This window comes from Camellia sinensis, chromosome 13 (assembly GCF_055761805.1).
Source record: "Camellia sinensis isolate YWXY chromosome 13, ASM5576180v1, whole genome shotgun sequence".
Classification (NCBI taxonomy): domain Eukaryota; kingdom Viridiplantae; phylum Streptophyta; class Magnoliopsida; order Ericales; family Theaceae; genus Camellia; species Camellia sinensis.
In genome coordinates this window covers 86,735,190-86,752,688 of record NC_138973.1, presented here as the reverse complement: position 1 = coordinate 86,752,688, position 17,499 = coordinate 86,735,190, and the positions used below count along the sequence as shown (strand labels likewise).

General features: G+C 30.7%; 1 long non-coding RNA gene across 2 annotated transcripts; it reads right to left on the bottom strand.

Moving 5' to 3' along the window:
• Positions 1-10,884: 10,884 nt before the first annotated feature.
• LOC145805880 (uncharacterized) lies at positions 10,885-15,959 on the bottom strand. Of its 2 annotated transcripts, none has more exons than XR_014348082.1 (6): positions 15,813-15,959; positions 15,540-15,588; positions 14,040-14,359; positions 13,483-13,766; positions 12,797-12,891; positions 10,885-10,985 (listed from the first exon to the last, which is right to left on the bottom strand). It is a non-coding gene; the product is annotated as an uncharacterized LOC145805880 (long non-coding RNA). The 2 variants fall into 2 exon arrangements; XR_014348083.1 differs by having other exon boundaries at positions 13,483-13,518; positions 14,272-14,359.
• Positions 15,960-17,499: the final 1,540 nt, after the last annotated feature.

Genomic DNA, 17,499 nt, shown 5'->3' with positions numbered 1-17,499 from the left:
TAGTGAAATGATCATTTTGACTATCTACTATTTAATTATGTATTATATTTAATAAAATTTAATAAAATTTAAATGTTTCAATTTAAAAATAAAATAATTTTATTTAATTTTTATTGATATTTTATTTATTTAACTTTGTAAAATAATTTTTTTATAGATATTTTATTGATATTTTATTTTAAAATTTTGTTTATATTTTATTTAACTATTATTTAAATTTTAATAGATGTTTTATTTAATTTCATTATTTAATTATTATTAATTTTTAAAATAAATTTATTTAAAATTTTAATTAAAAAAATAACATATATTTTTATTGATATTTAATTTTTTTTAAATAAATTTATTTAATTGTGTAAAAAATAAAATAAAATAAATTTTTATTTAATCTAGTTAAAAATAATTAAAATATTAAAAATATGTTTAATATTGCTATTACTTTTTAAATAATTAAAAATGATAAAATAGTAATTTGAACATTTATCTTTCTCCATAATATCTCAAAAAAATATAGAATTCATATCCTATCCAACTAAATAGTCATTTCTTGATATCTAATCTCATGACTAAACAAACATGATATACAAATTCAATCCAACCAAATAATCTGGGGACAATATATTCTAATACTAACAATTCGATAGATTTTAATCTCTCCTTATCCAATCCGTTCAAATAAACACACCCCAAAAATTAGCTTGTAAAAAGTAACGGTGTCACTTGAGCGGGCTTATTTTGGATAATCCGAACTAGTCTTGATTTTTCTTAATGCAGTTATGTGCCGGTCTGATAGACTGGACTTATTTATACAAAAGCCATATTTTTAAATTTCAAGTCTCATTTTTCAATTATATGTTTTTACTAAAAATTTAAAAAGTCACTGAGTTTTTATATTACTCTTTTTATTTTTTATATATCGTTTCATAAAAAATTAAAAAATTACTAAAGTAACTTGTTTTTAAATGAGACCTCAGTGATAAATTTATTATTATAAAAATAATTTTTTTTTAAAATATAATTCAACTATTTACGTTTTTCAGATCATATCAAGACAAGCTAACACAAATAAATTAAAAATAAATAAAAACTCAAATAAAATTCAAAATATCTTTGATAAATTTGCTAATATTATTACTAGTCATTTCACAAACACAAACACAAACACAAACACAAAAACAAAACTATTAACAAAAAAAAAAAATATTATCAAAATGAGGGGCAATTGCATAAAATTCATTTTACTCCTAACTATACAAGTTTAATAAAACATAATTTAGTAATTATTCTTAATTGTTTATACTGTGTTTGGTTGGAGGATTTAAAAAAAAAAAAAAGGAAAAAGTTTAGTAATTATTCTTAATTCTTTATAATGTGTTTGGTTGGAGGATTTGAGAAGGGATTTAAAAAGGAAAAAAGAAAAAGAAAAAGTTTAGTAATTATTCTTAACTCTTTATACTATGTTTGGTTGGGGATTTGAGAATGGATTTAGAAAAAAAAAAAAAAGGAAAAAAATTTAGTAATTATTCTTAATTTTTTATACTGTGTTTGGTTGGAGGATTTGGGAAATGATTTAGAAAAGAAAAAATAAAATGTGTGTGAAATTAAATTATTCTTAATTCTTTATTCACATTTCATTTACATTTTCTCTTTTCCTTTTCAAATTTTCCAGCCAAACACATTGTTAGAGTTTGGACAATTATAGGCTTGGACAATAATAACCCCAGGACATCGGCCAATCGAAAGGCCAAATTATATATATATATATATATATATATATATATTAAATATTAAATATATTTATAAATTGTTAGTCGTTGAATGATAGTATGATACTAAAATTATTTAAAACTATTTTCATTATATATCATATAGAGGTGTAAAGATGACCCGGGCCAATCACTCCACACAAAATTGCGGCCCAGGCCCAAGGGTACTCGAGCCTTGGGTCGAGTCTAGGGATAGGCCACCAGGCCTGTGTCTAGGCTCGGGCCTCGATCAATTTTTGCTATTTTTTTTAAAAAAAATTTACCAAAATTTTATTTTTTTTCCTACAAAAATAGCTTGGAAATGAGAGTGGCTTCAGGCCAGGCGGGCAAGGTGGATCGGGCCTCAAGCTGGGCCTTGAAGTGGACCTTCAGTGGACCAGTAGGTCAGCCCTAACAGGTCAGACTCATGGACTGGGCTGGGCCTCAAAACAAACAGCGCAGGCCTAGGGTCTTGGACTAGGCTTGAGCCCGGGCCGCACAGGACTACGGGCATGCTTGGGATGGGTCGCGGGCCGATGGGCCAACTTTACACTCTTAATATCATATAAACAAATAATACAATACAAAATCATATCCTTTCATTTTCATTTTTCATCCATCGTTTCTATGTCTCTCTTTTATCATACATATATATTTTTATTTTGATGTTGTTAATGATTTTACCCTAAAAAAATATTTTGATATGGTCTAAATTTAACAAAATATTCAACTTAGCTAAAAAATAAATAAGTAAATAAAAACTGAAAACACATATTTGCGGGCAATTTTGATCTTGCTTGTATTCAATTTATTATATTTGTGTTAAGCTTGGGCAAACAAGTTTGGAATGCAAGTCGGACTTGAGTAACTTTCAACAAATTTGAACTAAGCTTGAGTAACTTCTCAACTCAATTGACCTTACTCGAGTTGTAATATCAAGTTGAATTTGACATAATTCAAATCCAATATGGTTAATAAATATATGAATCTAAACTTGATTTGATTATTGCAAATCTAATAAATGATCATCTGAATCCAATTCATCAACTGTTCAATCTTAAAAATTTGATTCGAACCAATTATTTTTTAGTTAAAAGATAAAAATTATTACAAGCATGAAGTGAAATTATCATAATTTTTTTTTTTAATGTTGTCCAGTATTTTTAAATTTCGATATATACATAAGAATTAAAGTATGTAAATAGGATTGCTGACATTAATAAGATAAATTGAATTCAGATTTTATCAAATTATCGAATCAAATATTCATTATGAATTTGGATTAAAGTTGAATAAAAAGATTCTACAAATATAGCATGAAAATTTCTACAAACAAAAATCTCCAAAGGCTTCCACAGAATGTACTTAAACCTTAATTTGATTTAACATCATCCAAGTACAATAACAAAAAATTAGTTCAAAATTAATGAGCATGAATTTCGGCCTATTTTGGAAAGTGGGTTAAAAGCCACTTCCCAGCTTTTAACCCACTTCTCTCTCACAAAAAAAAAAAAATCAAAAAATAACTTTTAATCATCTTCTCCATTTAAGACTCAAACCATATAGATATGGAGATTGAAACATACTATCAATATTATGTGAAACTGATCCAAGAGGGTGTCCATCCGAATTACCCATATAGATCATTGGTCAAAGATATCAAATTCTTGACAAAGGATGCTTGATCGAGTACATTTTCCGTGAGGCAAGTTATTGAATAAAAGGGAAATCATTAATCAATGGTTTTGTCAAAAAATAATTACAGATTGATAAAAAGTTTATATTTTTAATTATTAATACTTATAAAATTTACTATTTATTTGTAATTTTTTTTTTTCAAAACCAACACTGCATCGACATTTCCCTTAAATAAATGCAAACAAAATTGTAAGAAAAAAATAATAATAATTGTGTCATCACTTTTGTAATCAAATGTTTTCTATTGCTAGGTTCACCAATTTTGATTGATTCTTATGCTTGGTATTGTTATCTTATCTGATTTAAATGGTTTTTAATGATTAGTAATAGAGGATGAAAGAGAAAGAAAATGAGAATAGTTTCTCTTCAGTCTAGAATTGGATTGGACGATATTATTGGATCGTTTTGGACCTGATTTCAAACTCATATTGATGATCCAAATCGTTGAATGTAAAGGACTCGTTGGGTACATCATGTCTGGAAAAAAATTATATTAATTGAATATCGATAATTATTTGATCATATTATATTTTTTTCAATGGCAATTATAATTTAAAAAATAAATCGCAAATACAAATGCATCTAATTAAATAGTTATCGATATTTGATCAACTTAATTTTTTTTATTAAAATGATATACTTGATAAATTTTATATATTGAACATTTTTAATTATTAAGATGGGCTCGAAATAGGACCGACTGAAGTTTAGCAATACCATTCAGTGAAGAAACGAAAAATTGCTCCTAAAAAACTTTTCAAGAATTGACCCAAATTTAATAAAATGACTTGACAAATAGGGACTTCAAATTTTTTACCACTTGGTCATGGCTTTGCCTTCAAAGGGGTTCAAAATCTCATAAATACTAGTATATTTTCAACCTTATTATTATTTGAATAATCTTTCATTTCATTTTTTTTTTCCTTTTATGAAATCAAAATAAAAATATGGTAAGAAAGGTAAAATTTTTAGAATTAAAAAAAGAAAAGGAAAAAAAGAAAATGATGCTTATAACCAAAATGATGTACATGACATATGTCATGTGGGGCATTTGATTAGGATGACTCACCCATAATATGGACAAAATGTTTCTCATTGTCTATACACATTTTTGTCCCCATTATAACATCTAATAACTTGTATATTTTATTTTTTCTTAGATCATTTTTAATGGTTTCTCAAATTTATTATTAAATTTGAATTTGATAAAAAAATACTTGTTTTCTTATTTTAACGGGTTTCATCAAATAGATAAAAATTTAAGATTTCATTTTTCTTTCATCAAACTGAGAATCAATGTACCTTTCATCAAATCACTATTCATAACCGTTTAATTTTCACCACCGGATATTTCCCGAATGTCCCTCTAAATATTTTCCGAATGATTACCTCAAGATAAAAAGTTGTAAAAAAATTACACTGATCGGTCAACTCCAGTTGTCCACCCTGTCGATCCCAAGATGATCACCTCAAGACAAAAATTTGTGAAAAATTTACACTGGCCGATCGACCAACCAGACATCCGCCTGGTCAACCGGTATTCTAATGAAACTTCAAAAACTTCCGTTGAAGTACTTGATATCAAATGAAACTTTTACTCAAATTTTTTTTTCAAATTTAATAAAAAATGTAATACACCATTGGAGATGTTCTTAGAAGCTTAATATGGAAGGTATCTGAACCCATATGTACTTGTATCTAGTTATTTTGAAAATTATTATTATTATATTTTTATCTTTTTATTATTCATCTAATTAACATATGTATGTGTACTAATAAGAATCACTTATATCTAAAGTAATAAAACCATCATAACACATAAAAAAAAACAACTTAAAAGATAAATAGTTTCAGTGAAATATTCCTAACCACCCTCAATTATGTTAGGATTCAATTAGTTTGAGTGATAAGAAAGTCAACCCAAATAATTAATGGAGAAGGTTGATCTATTTCAATGAATAAAATCATACCTATCAATTGGTACATTAAGCCATGATTCGGTTTTCATGCTGGAACTAAATAAGTACATAAGAATAAAAAAAAAGTCACAAAATGCCAAAGTGACAAAACACTTAATTTAGGATGTAAAATTACCAAACTAACCCATATACAAACAAAAAGTCAAAAAAATATCATTTTCAAGTTAAGGGCAATTTGGTCATTCCAATGCAAAAAAGTCAAAAAAACCAAACAAGAAAACCAAACGAACAAAAAAGTCTCAGGCTAAAAAAATCAAAAAACCAACATTGCCAAACGACCCCTAATTAGTGTATTAATAAATGATATGATATAATTTTATTAGTTTTGAATATTTATAATTTATATAATCAATGGGGTCTATAATTTTAAATGGGGTCTATAATTTTAAAATCGGTAGTGTTACACATCAATTAGTATACTACTATATGCGATAGCATTGTTACTTCAACACTATAACCTCACCCATTATATAAATTATAAATACTCAAAACCTCTAAAATTATATAATATCATCTATTAATACATTAATTAGTATATCAATTGGTGAATATAGCATTATTCTTTTGAAATTGCAATACTATAACATGCCTTAGTACACAAATTAATATACCAATTAATGTGTGTAGCACCATTGTTTTCAATTGGTTATCCCATCTAGAGAGTGTTATTGGGTCTTTGTTGGCTAATCATGGGGCTCATTTGAGTAGATCATTTGTAGAAAAAAATAAAATTAATCAGATAATTATAATAACACGATGGGATCACATTTGTTTTAAAAAAAATTAATAACGAGTGTGATTTTAAAAATAGATCACTCATTATTAATACAAATATAATTAGATGATATGGTTACAGCAACTGAATAAATTTAATATTTTTCATTTGCAATATGTTGAAATTCGAATTATTCAGATAGGGCCATAGTAAGCCCGTGAAAGTTTTATAACACTTGCTAGATAAAATCACTGATTGAAAAGAATTTGCCTTCTTAATAATGGGGGAATTCTATTTACATTAAAAAAGTATTTAAGTCAGTCTAATTCTTTTAGTACACCTTATTAAATTATTTAGAATTATAATTTATTCTCAGTATATCTTTTTTTTCTTTTCAAATTACCCTTTTGAAATACACCCAAATAAAATAAATTAAAAAATTCAAATTAGTTTTGAAAAACTTTTCTTTTGAGCTTATGATTAGTGACTTGTTTTGTTATTAATCTAATACACATTATTTTTTTCAAATAACCAACGTAATGGATATTAGCTAAAATTAGTCAAAATTAAAGCTTGATTTTGATATATATATATATATATATATTTATTTATACAGATATATAGACATATAAGTTCATTTTATTTAACATGGTTTGCATAATAATGCACCAAAAGATTGCGATTTTACACTAATGGTGTGATTGGACTGTTAATCCACATGATTAGAACAAACAAAATTCATGATTTAGTAAAATAAGAAACAAAAACACAAATTTAGGGTTGATGTATATAAGTCAAAATAAGTGAAATTTGAAGCTTGAGTTTGATAAATGAAAACCATATATATATATATATATATATACTGGGATATACATATATATAATCACATGTTCATTGAAAACTGCAGGTTTTTTAAATGGAACTAATAATATAATAAAAATAATGATATTGATAATAATGGTGTGTTTTGGTGGACTGGATTGAAATTTTAAAGTGAAAAAGACAAAAGAAAAGAAAATAACTGAAACTTTGAGAAAAAGATAAAGAGATTTGAATAAGAAGACATATAATTGATTAGGGTATACAATGAAAAAAAATAATATCTTTATTAGTAAATTCATATTCGGTATAATAGGAATTAAAAATAAAAAATTTAAGTTAGGCGTACTGAGATAATTTTTCGATTCAAATAGAATGGTCCTTAATAATGACAGCCAAAGTACAACCACAAATTTGGCATTTCAAATGGTAAATTAGACAATTTTTGTTAGAGCATCTTTAATGGCAAATGCTATAATAACATTGCTATTGCTATAATTTGATAATGAATAATAGAAAATGATAGAATTATAGCAATATTGCCCCAATGGTGGGATGCTATTTTGGCAAAACCAAACACAGAAATTGGCAAAAACTGGTGTGTTCGAACGATTACCCGGTCGTCCAAACACACTAGTTTCTATGTTTGATTCTACAAAAATGACAGTTTTGCAAAAAATTATCTGTTTTGCTTAGATAGGAAGGGAGGATGTGAGGTTTTGGCAGCTGTTAGCACATATAGCAACTGCCAGAACTTGTGTCAAATTTGATACACGCTTTGGCATTTGCCAAATTTGGCAGCGATCATATGTGACCATTGGAGCATCACTTTTCTTCTCAGTTGCACAATTATAGCTATAACAGTTCCAGTGGCAAATCATTTAAGATTTAAAAAAGTGGTTTAATTTCTCTTAAGTTAGTCATCTCAAATTAAGCAAGTGTTTAGGTATGTGTTGGCTTATTTTTTCTACGAAGGAAAATATCATAAATGCGAGCGTGCCAGCAAGGATTCATAAATCCTTACAGATTAAATTCAAGCCAATTATCAAACGATTGTGTTAACGGTTCTTTTGCCTCAATGAAGAAGACTTCAAAATTGCTAAGTGTAGAGAAAATAAAAATTAACAAAAGAATGAGAGAGACGGAGAAAGCTGATTGAGTGAACAATCGGGTTGATTGAGTGAACAATCAAAGTAACAATTACTTACCTCTACTCCTATACTTTGAAAATGAAGTGCAAAAAATGTTTCGAAAAGGAAGTACGTAAAATAAAATGCAGGAAATATAAATAACAAGAAAAATAGAAATGAATTGTCTTTGATTTGAGTTTTGGGTCTCTTTACAATGTAGTCATGAATGGTTATTTATAGGCAAACATTTGTAGGAAAAAACTACCTAAAACTACCCACTCTTTCACCTCCTCCATTTCATACTCCATGATCTTTCATAATTTCATTCAACCTCCACTTCATGCTCCACGTTTTCCACTTTATTTTCCATCATCTTTCCATATTTCATAACTTCTCATAACCTCCAAATGAGTTGGAGGGTGCCACATGTCCTGCAATTATATAAATAATAAATAATAAAATTGTTAATTTATGGTGCCAACAGCATGATAAGTACATTTTGGGATCGATTTTGAATGTTCGTTAAGTAGAATATTTATGCAAAAAATTAAAATGATCAGATATCGGTAACTATATGTTTGAATTAAATTTGTATTACAAAAAATAGATGGTTATTCTTGAAATTATATTTGTTGTCTATTTTTGTATTAAAAAAAAAATTGATTCAAACATATAGATACTGATATTCAATCATTTTGATTTTGTGTATCAATATTCTACTCAACGAGTCTTAAAAAATAAACGGTTTAAATCACTAAAATTGATACCAATTGGCCTACCAAGGCCAAATACGGTTCGAATCTCCTTATGTTTGTATGATTCATTAACTTAGAGAGAATCATTTAAATCTCCAATTTATATTTTTAGAGTGAGTTCTTAATTCACTGCTGCAAATCAAGGATTTAGCGGCGTTTAAAAAACGCCGCGATAGGTCCTAAAAACGCCGTCAAAACATTTTGTGACGTTTGGCGCCAAACGCCGAAGACGCGGCCGTCGCTATAACTTTATGGCGCTTGAGAAACGTCACTATATGACTATAGGCGGCGTTTTCTAAAAACGCCGCTAAAAGTTCTACAAACATTAGCATGACGTCACCATGCTATTTAGCGACGTTTTAAAACGCCGCCGTATCTCTTTTTAAAAGAAATCCAGCCTTTGGTGTGATATTTAGTGACCTTTTTAGAAACGCCGCGATAGCCTTGTTTTTTTTTTAATTTTTTTTTTTATGTAATTGAACTAAAAAATCCCTGTAATAAAACTGAAAAATAACACTTATATAAAGTTGCTATGTTTAAAAGCTTTTCTATTACATTAATGTACATAAAAGTAAGTGGTGCAAGACTCCCAACTTAACATTGCCATTCAACCAACATACATATCCACAAGAAATGCCCAAAACCAATTAAAACAAGCATATCATATGAGCTCCACACATACAAATTCTCAATTGAGTGCTGAAAAAAAAATACAAATATCTCTCTCTCTCTCTCCTGTAGAATATACAAAAGTTTCTCATCCACATCCTGCAAAGAAAATCAGAGCCAGGTTCGAAATTGAAAAACTGTGTCATAGGCATATAGCAGTTTACAAAGCATGAAAATACATTCGAGTGCATCAAATTTCTTACAGGATCGAGGTTTCCCATAAAAAGGTTAGCTCCAACATCCAAGCTCTTTTTATCTTGATACGCCTGGAACCCAAAAACAAGAAGATAAAACTATTGATCAGATTTTAAATCTAGTTCAAACAAAGGCTCTGAAAGTCAAACCATGAAATCATTAATGATGGCTTCTGTGGCAATATCCTAAGCATAAGCATAAAGAAACAGAAAATGATGCATAACAAGGATATAACATTCCCACCTTATTCACTCTTATTGGCTTCCCATAAAGTTTAATCATATTCAGAACTTTTATTACCTGCATTGTGGATTTAAAAAATAATAGATAAATAAAATTAAAAAAAAGAACTGATCATACAGCTATGAGCAAGTAGGGAAAGCAAAACTCAAGAGAACAGTAAAATAAATGCAAAGAGCATAACTGATGAACAATAAAGAAAGTACAAAGCAATGAAGCATAAATATGACAAAAAATGACCAAACCAAAACAGACTTCAGCTCCAAAATTGCAGTATAACCTTGAAACATAATATTTATCCAACAGAAGGGAGACCAACATGCTGATAAGACATTCAAAGGTGCAAGTAGCAAGATTTTCCTCCGAGAAAAAACAGTACTCTTAACTAAATGATGAAAACAGAACACCAATTACCTCTGGTGCCCAAATTTCTTCATACTTGCAAGCAATTAGCATTGAACTAATGCCGACCAACTGAAGCTCCCTCCTTGGGACAACATTCATTGAAAGGTACCGATCAACTATGTTAATTGTGAGGTAAAGGGTCTCAGGCATTAGTTCAAACATCCTGTGAACCTCTGTCAACCAGTCTATGAGAATTGATCTCATCTTTGAATTGATTTCAGGCTGTGAATCCATGTAATCGTGAACTCGACTCTCACCCTACCATAATAAATTCCCATTATTGAGCAAAACATGTCGATAGATAGAGAAGGTAAAAAGATAGAAAAATAAAGGCCAAAATAGTACCTCTGTTAACTTGTAGAACTTGTAGATGTCCTCAACATACTCCACAACTGCCAATTCATTATCAACATTTGCTGCATCAATGTCTACTAAGTAACAAGGAATAATATACATATACAAATAGAAAAAGTATGTACAGAGGGGAAAGAATTGATGATGAAATTAAAATTGAGAGAAGTCCACACTAACAACCTTACTTCGAGCAGTGAGGATCGAAGTCAAGGTTTTGACCTCATTCCTAGAAGACCCAACTCGCGACTTTCTTGCAATGACAGCAATAGGCTTTTTCAAGTCTGAAAAATGAAAATAGAAGAAATTCATAGATCATTTTGTTTGATGCAATTTTTTGTTGGACCTTTTCTTTAGATTTAATTGCTACTTGCTTAATATGGGCAGACAGCACCAATTAATCCTTTCAATCGAGAGCTCCAAGCCATCAGCATCCCAAGGTGTCCCACTTGGAGGAATGGGGTAAGCACTGGTTCAGTCGTCAAGCATGTCATCTTTGCTAATATATAATAGTACAACACTAATTTTGTGTATATTTTTCATTTCCCTAAACTATCCAAAGAAAATTAAATTATGCATTATTAAAATCCTTTTACTTCTATATTCATTTAAGGGTAAATGTTCAAGTAAACACATTATTCTAAAGAACTCCCTACAACTGCCTAGAACTCCCAGTTAATTTTAAAAATTCCCCTTCCTAATTAAGAGGCTACTTAGTACACCTCTCTCTCTCTCTCTCTCCCTCTCTCTCTATAATGGGGTCAAATCCTTTTGATGTTACAAGAGTGGCAGCATATCAAGAGGTTTTAGAGGAGAGTTCAGGCATTGGCAAATTATTCCTAGTACATGTGACACTTCTCCTATCATGGCCAATCAGTTCTCTAATGCTCTACTCTCCAACTCCTCATCTGCTAGATGTTTTTTATTCAGCTCTAGGAAATATAATATGTTAATAATCTGTTATAATACATTATTGGTGTTGAGTGATCTATTGATTCATGTTTGTAATGCCAATGGCACAAACTATACACATGGTTCATATTTCAAGAGGTGTTTGAGATGTTACTGTCTTATTTTGTAAAGAACATGCTGCATTTTTGTCATGTAAATATTTACTTTCTTACTAGAATGTTGTGTTTGATTTTATATAATTATTTTTACTACAGATTTTTATATCTCGAGACAAAGGGAATAAAAAAGAAAACAGAAAGTAATCAAAATCTAAAAGTATGAGGCAAAGGCATCTTAGAAGGAAAAAAGCCAAGGCACAAGACTGTCAACAGTCCAAATTTCTACAATTATTCACTAATTTCCTACACGAAATCACTTCATGTCTTAATAGATTTATAAAAGTGAGAAATTAAAAACTAGTGATATTGGTACTTTTACATTGTTAGTTCTTCTTGAAGATAAAAAACTAGCTTGAAGATAAAGAGACAACAGATGTACGATAAAATGCAACGACACAGAAGAAGAAATTAGCAAAGATGAAAGAACTAGAAATGAATCAGAAATCAAGGCATAATTGAAAGAAAATGAACTAGCAGAAATCCAGAGAGAGAGAGAGAGAGAGAGAGAGAGAGAGTTTCCTGTCATCATATATCCACACTCAGCCTTTAGTTGCAAAAAAAAAAATTGACTAGTAGTGTACACTGTACCCACCTCAGTATATGTGATTAGGCATAAACTAAGTCATAATCAAGTGACAAAAGCAATTGGCTGATGACTGCGTAATGTTTTCCCTTTCTATGATCACACTCCACCACCAGATGGTATGTTTATATTTTGGACCCAAAACTACCAGTTCTTTAATACAAATTTAGCTCATGATAGTCTCCAATGCTAACATGGAGGGGGAAAAAATATCCACTCAAAACTATCCTAGGTCTCATAGCTAGCTATATTCAAGGAGATGCTTGAAATACAAGTAGCCAAAATTGGAAAGAATAAACCTTCTTGATTGGCTTTAGATGTTCATTGCACATAGAATTGGCAGAAAAGATAACTAATCTAATGCATACAATAAACACAGAACAATGCTTAAGATTATGATGTGGACGGCACAGCGCATGCACTTGAAATATAAAATATATACCTGGGCAATCACAAACTCATAGTTGCTCTTAAAGCGCTTCCTTAATTCGCTCTCGGATTTAGCCAGAATATTCTGTGTACTGCCATTACTGATTCCTGATATAAGAGCAATCAAAGCAGTAGTATCAAAATTTATGAGATCAGCTTGACGTTCAAGTCCTTTTGTGGAGCAAATTCAGCATCATTGACATTGACATCCAAGGGGCCTAATTTCATTCTAGAAATGAGAGAGAAGAAAGAGGTAGCCAAGTTGAAAGGAATGCAGTCCTCTCTGGTGGGGGTTGCAGCAGCAGCAGCAGCAGTAGCAGACAGGAGCAGGAGTGAATCCTTTAACCCCCCACTTTCTATCTGTGGAATGGAATCCCTATCCCTATCCCTATCCCTATCCCTTGAAAGATCAACCTTCATTTGAAGGACACATGGAGAAGGAGGAGGAGGAGGTGGTGGAGGTGGATATATCCAGTCACCACCACCCTCTAATTCCTCAGAAAGATGGAAATGGAGAAAGTGGAAACCCAAGTCAGACTTGCCCCAGTTTTTGGGACAAACAACCCTTGAAGCTTACCTTACAGAATAATTCAATCAAAATCATGGATTTTATTCAAGATTATTTTCACTGCTTAAAAAAATTCAATCAATTCGAGAATACGCAATAAACATAACAAATGAAAGAAAAGATTATAATACCTGCTTCTATTGCTGCCACTGCTTCCAGTGCTTCCACTGTCAAAGTAATGAAGAAATTTGGGCCCAGCATTAAATCAAGTAGAAATGCTCTACAAATTGACTAGGAATGTTAGGCCGGGCAATAAAATTTCAGGAATGTTGGACCCAACATTAAAATTGAGCTATACAAAATGGGATAGTTAAACAGAAATTTCCTCACAATCTACGACATGAATAAATTGTGCCTTTGCACTGTCAAGTGGAAAGCAACAGTATAGATCACAGATTGCTTTCAAAAGGATAACCTAAAAAAGGCATGAAAACCACATAAAAATTAAGTCTTTAGCATCCACAATTGACAACAATTGAAACTAATAATCTCAAAACTTCATGGACAAAATTTGAGAAAATTAAGTATAGCATAACATCTTCATCAAATTAGTAGACACTGACCATTGAATCTAATTGTCATAAAAATATACTAAACATGAATTCTTGAGGTGTTGCAAAACAGAGAGAAATATAGAACAATCTCAAATTCCATAAAAGCAAACCAAACTACGATGATATTCACTAACCTTATGTAGCAAAGCTTCTCTCTGATATCCCTAACAGTCTCAAAGTCAGGAATCTTACTTACCATACCTTCACTAAAGACTCTTATACTCCAATCAAAACAAAAGCAATTACTGTGAAGAACATTAATGGAAAAAAAAAAATACAATATATTTGTATAAACATAACAAAAATCTAGATAAAACACTATAAAGAGAACACAAATAAAAGCAAAGTGGTAGTCAAAATCTTTACCTGTTTTGCCCCAAACTACAGGATCAATAAAGGGGCCGATCTTGATAGTTCAACCCATTCCCTCTTATCACTAGTCCAATATCCAGATCTGACAATGTGTGATCAATAAGAGTTTTTAAACTTGGAAATAAAAAAATAAAAACTAATTTCTTTGGATCTAGATCAAGTTTAACAAAAGGAGGTACAACAGATTTCATTAACTAAGCTTTTGCTAAATCAAGTGCAGGAAGAAGTGTGAGCCCATATTTTATTTATCTTAACAATGAAATCTAGAGCACAAGACAAGCATGCACATAAGAACATAGTTTATTAATTGATGCCATGTTCTTCAGAGTCAAGAATTATCACATGAACTTCACATATGCCTCTGCACGTCATATTATCCTACAAAACATAAAAATGTTTGGTATCTTCTAGAACAACAAGATTCAACAAAACCACAAAGCCTAAATACCTTAACAATCAAAGATGAACTGCCTTAGCTGTCCTACAAAAGCTTAGTTGGTCTATCACATTTTACATAGTAATTCAATAAAATCTTGTTTACAAGTTTCAAGTGGAGCCCTTTCCAATCTCCATCCATCTGTTCTGCCCCTTTACATGTCATCCACTAGTTTCAAATGAAGATAGATAAGTGAAATAAGAAATTCAATAGGCCTAATATGAACTCTAGAAAAGCGATTGCTATAAATGCTTCTTTTTTTTAATTATTTATATATGATCATGTAGACATTAGATTAATAATACTATCATAGCATATGACACCTGGACACCATATAACTGTTCCAACAATTTATTTCAGCTTTCAGCCACTAACATGTGAGAAAATAACACTTACTTTTCTCTTATAAATGAGGAAGTCTCACTAATATGCTATTAGTTCTTTACTTCTTACTTTGTTGGCAAATATTTTCAGAAGACGTGCATTTGATTACAGTCTAAACTAGAAGCAAAAGTTGTGAAGCAAAAGTTGTGAAGCAAATTGATCATTATTTTATCAGTAATCAATAATGAGATTTCTAGATAGCTCAATTGCCTACACTACATCTATATCAGTCTTCATCACTACTGTCAACTGATTAAACCAAACTGGAATTCATAACCCAATAGAGCTCCATAGAACAAAAAAAATATACAACACAAATCTGACTAATAGTAAGTTATATAGAGTTAACCAATTTAGATGAATTGAGACTAGCATTTATTTATATTAGAAAAATACATAGAATGGCAATTACATAGAAGAGAGAAGACATATAGAACAGAACCTCTTCAACTGCCTTCTCTCTAAGGCTTCCCCCAATTCTCGATCCTTCTCTGCGCAAACAAAAATCAACAACCAAATCAACATTGTACTTTAACAAATCAAAAATCGAAAATTTACCTAATAGTGATTTGAGCAGAACAATAAGTAAAACTAGAAACGAAGAAGATAATGATTTAAGCAAAAAGTGGAAACAGAGCATAAAAGAAGAGATTCACAGAGCTGAAGAAACATCTAAGAAGAAGAGTTCCAAACAGAGCACAGAAGAACATCTAACCTCTGATCGAAGAAGACGAAGATCACGGATCTGAAGAAGAGTTCCAAATCACGGTGCTCAAAATCGAACTTCAAAATCGCAATCGCTCTGTGCTCAAGAAGAAGAATCACCGAATCGAGAGAGAGAACTTCGTATTGATTCGATCCTCTGCAAAATCAAAACGATTCTCTCTAAAATCATGCAGAAAATTTTGACTACAACCAACTGATTCACTGATTTTTTAGATTACTAGGAATGGCCATTGGTCAATCCATTTCTCATTTTGTCTTCCAGAACTTGAACTTAAAGATAGCTACCAAAACAATTAACAGCACTACGATGAGTTCAAATTTCAGTAATCACTGTCCAGTTCTGTTTGACCACAAACCATACTAAACATCATTACTATCTCAGATTTCTTCTCACAAAGCCACAATGGAAGGGGGGAAAAGAATATGTGTGGCACAAGCAAGTCCCACTTGTATAATTAATGTGTCTAAACTCTGAAGTTTTGTTATTCCAACTAACCTAATGAAGCACTAATTTTCTTAATTTCATTGCAAGAAAATTCTATCTCCTATATGAACTTCATGTTACTTGATTACTAAACAATTACCATCAATTAGGAAAAAAATCTACACATTTCTGAATATAATAAAGATGTTCATGCATTAGCAGATTTGGCTAAAATGCTAAAATAGGAACAACAACAACACTAATGTATTTAGCAAAGGTTCAGCCAAGTAGCAGAAATTTATACTAAAAACAGTAGTTCTCAATAGAGAGACAAACTTATAATTCAATAAGGAAAAACAAAAAATCAATCCCTCAGCATCTGAAAGGTTTAGACGTATTTAGAGAAGGTAAATCTAACAAAAGTATTCAATGTAGTAGCAAAAATGATGTCAATGACGATATAAAAAATAAAAAAATCCATCAGATGTTCGGTTTTAACTTCTTTCCATTATGTTGTGTTAAGTAATCTTTGTGTCTTTGATTTCTTTTAAGCTTATAACATTCATGGCCCTTAAAATTAGATAAAATGGCCATTCGGTGCTACAAATTAAAGGTTATCATCTGTCACAAGAATCTTATATTCCTCAAATCCAAGAGCAACATTCACATTGTCTACTCTAAGCAGGAGTTTGCTGTCACTACTCGCTACATTATGGCACCTGTACAACAGAGAGAGAGAGAGAGAGAGTAGCTCACCGATCCGAATCGATTCACCGATCTGAATCGATTTTGAGAGAGAACTTCGAAATGGTTCTGATGAATCACCGATGTAAGATCTTCGAAGCTCTGACTTCGATTTTGAAAGATTTCTGATGAATCACCGATGTAAGATCACCGATCCGAAACGATTTCGATTTTGAGAGAGAGAGAGAGAGAGAGAGCGAGAGGGCGAGTGAGAGTCAAATTCAAAATAAAGGTGAAACAGGGAGAGGAGATGTAAGATCTTCGAAGCTCTGACTTCGATTTTGAAAGATTTCTGATGAATCACCGATGTAAGATCACCGATCCGAAACGATTTTGATTTTGAGAGAGAGAGAGAGCGAGAGCGAGAGTGAGAGTCAGAGTCAGAGTCAGATTCAAAATAAAGGTGAAACAGGGAGAGGAGCGTGCGGGACAAAACCATTTCATGGCGTTGATAAACGTCTTCTATTCATGAAACGGCGCCGTTTTGATTAGAGAAAAATGCGACGCT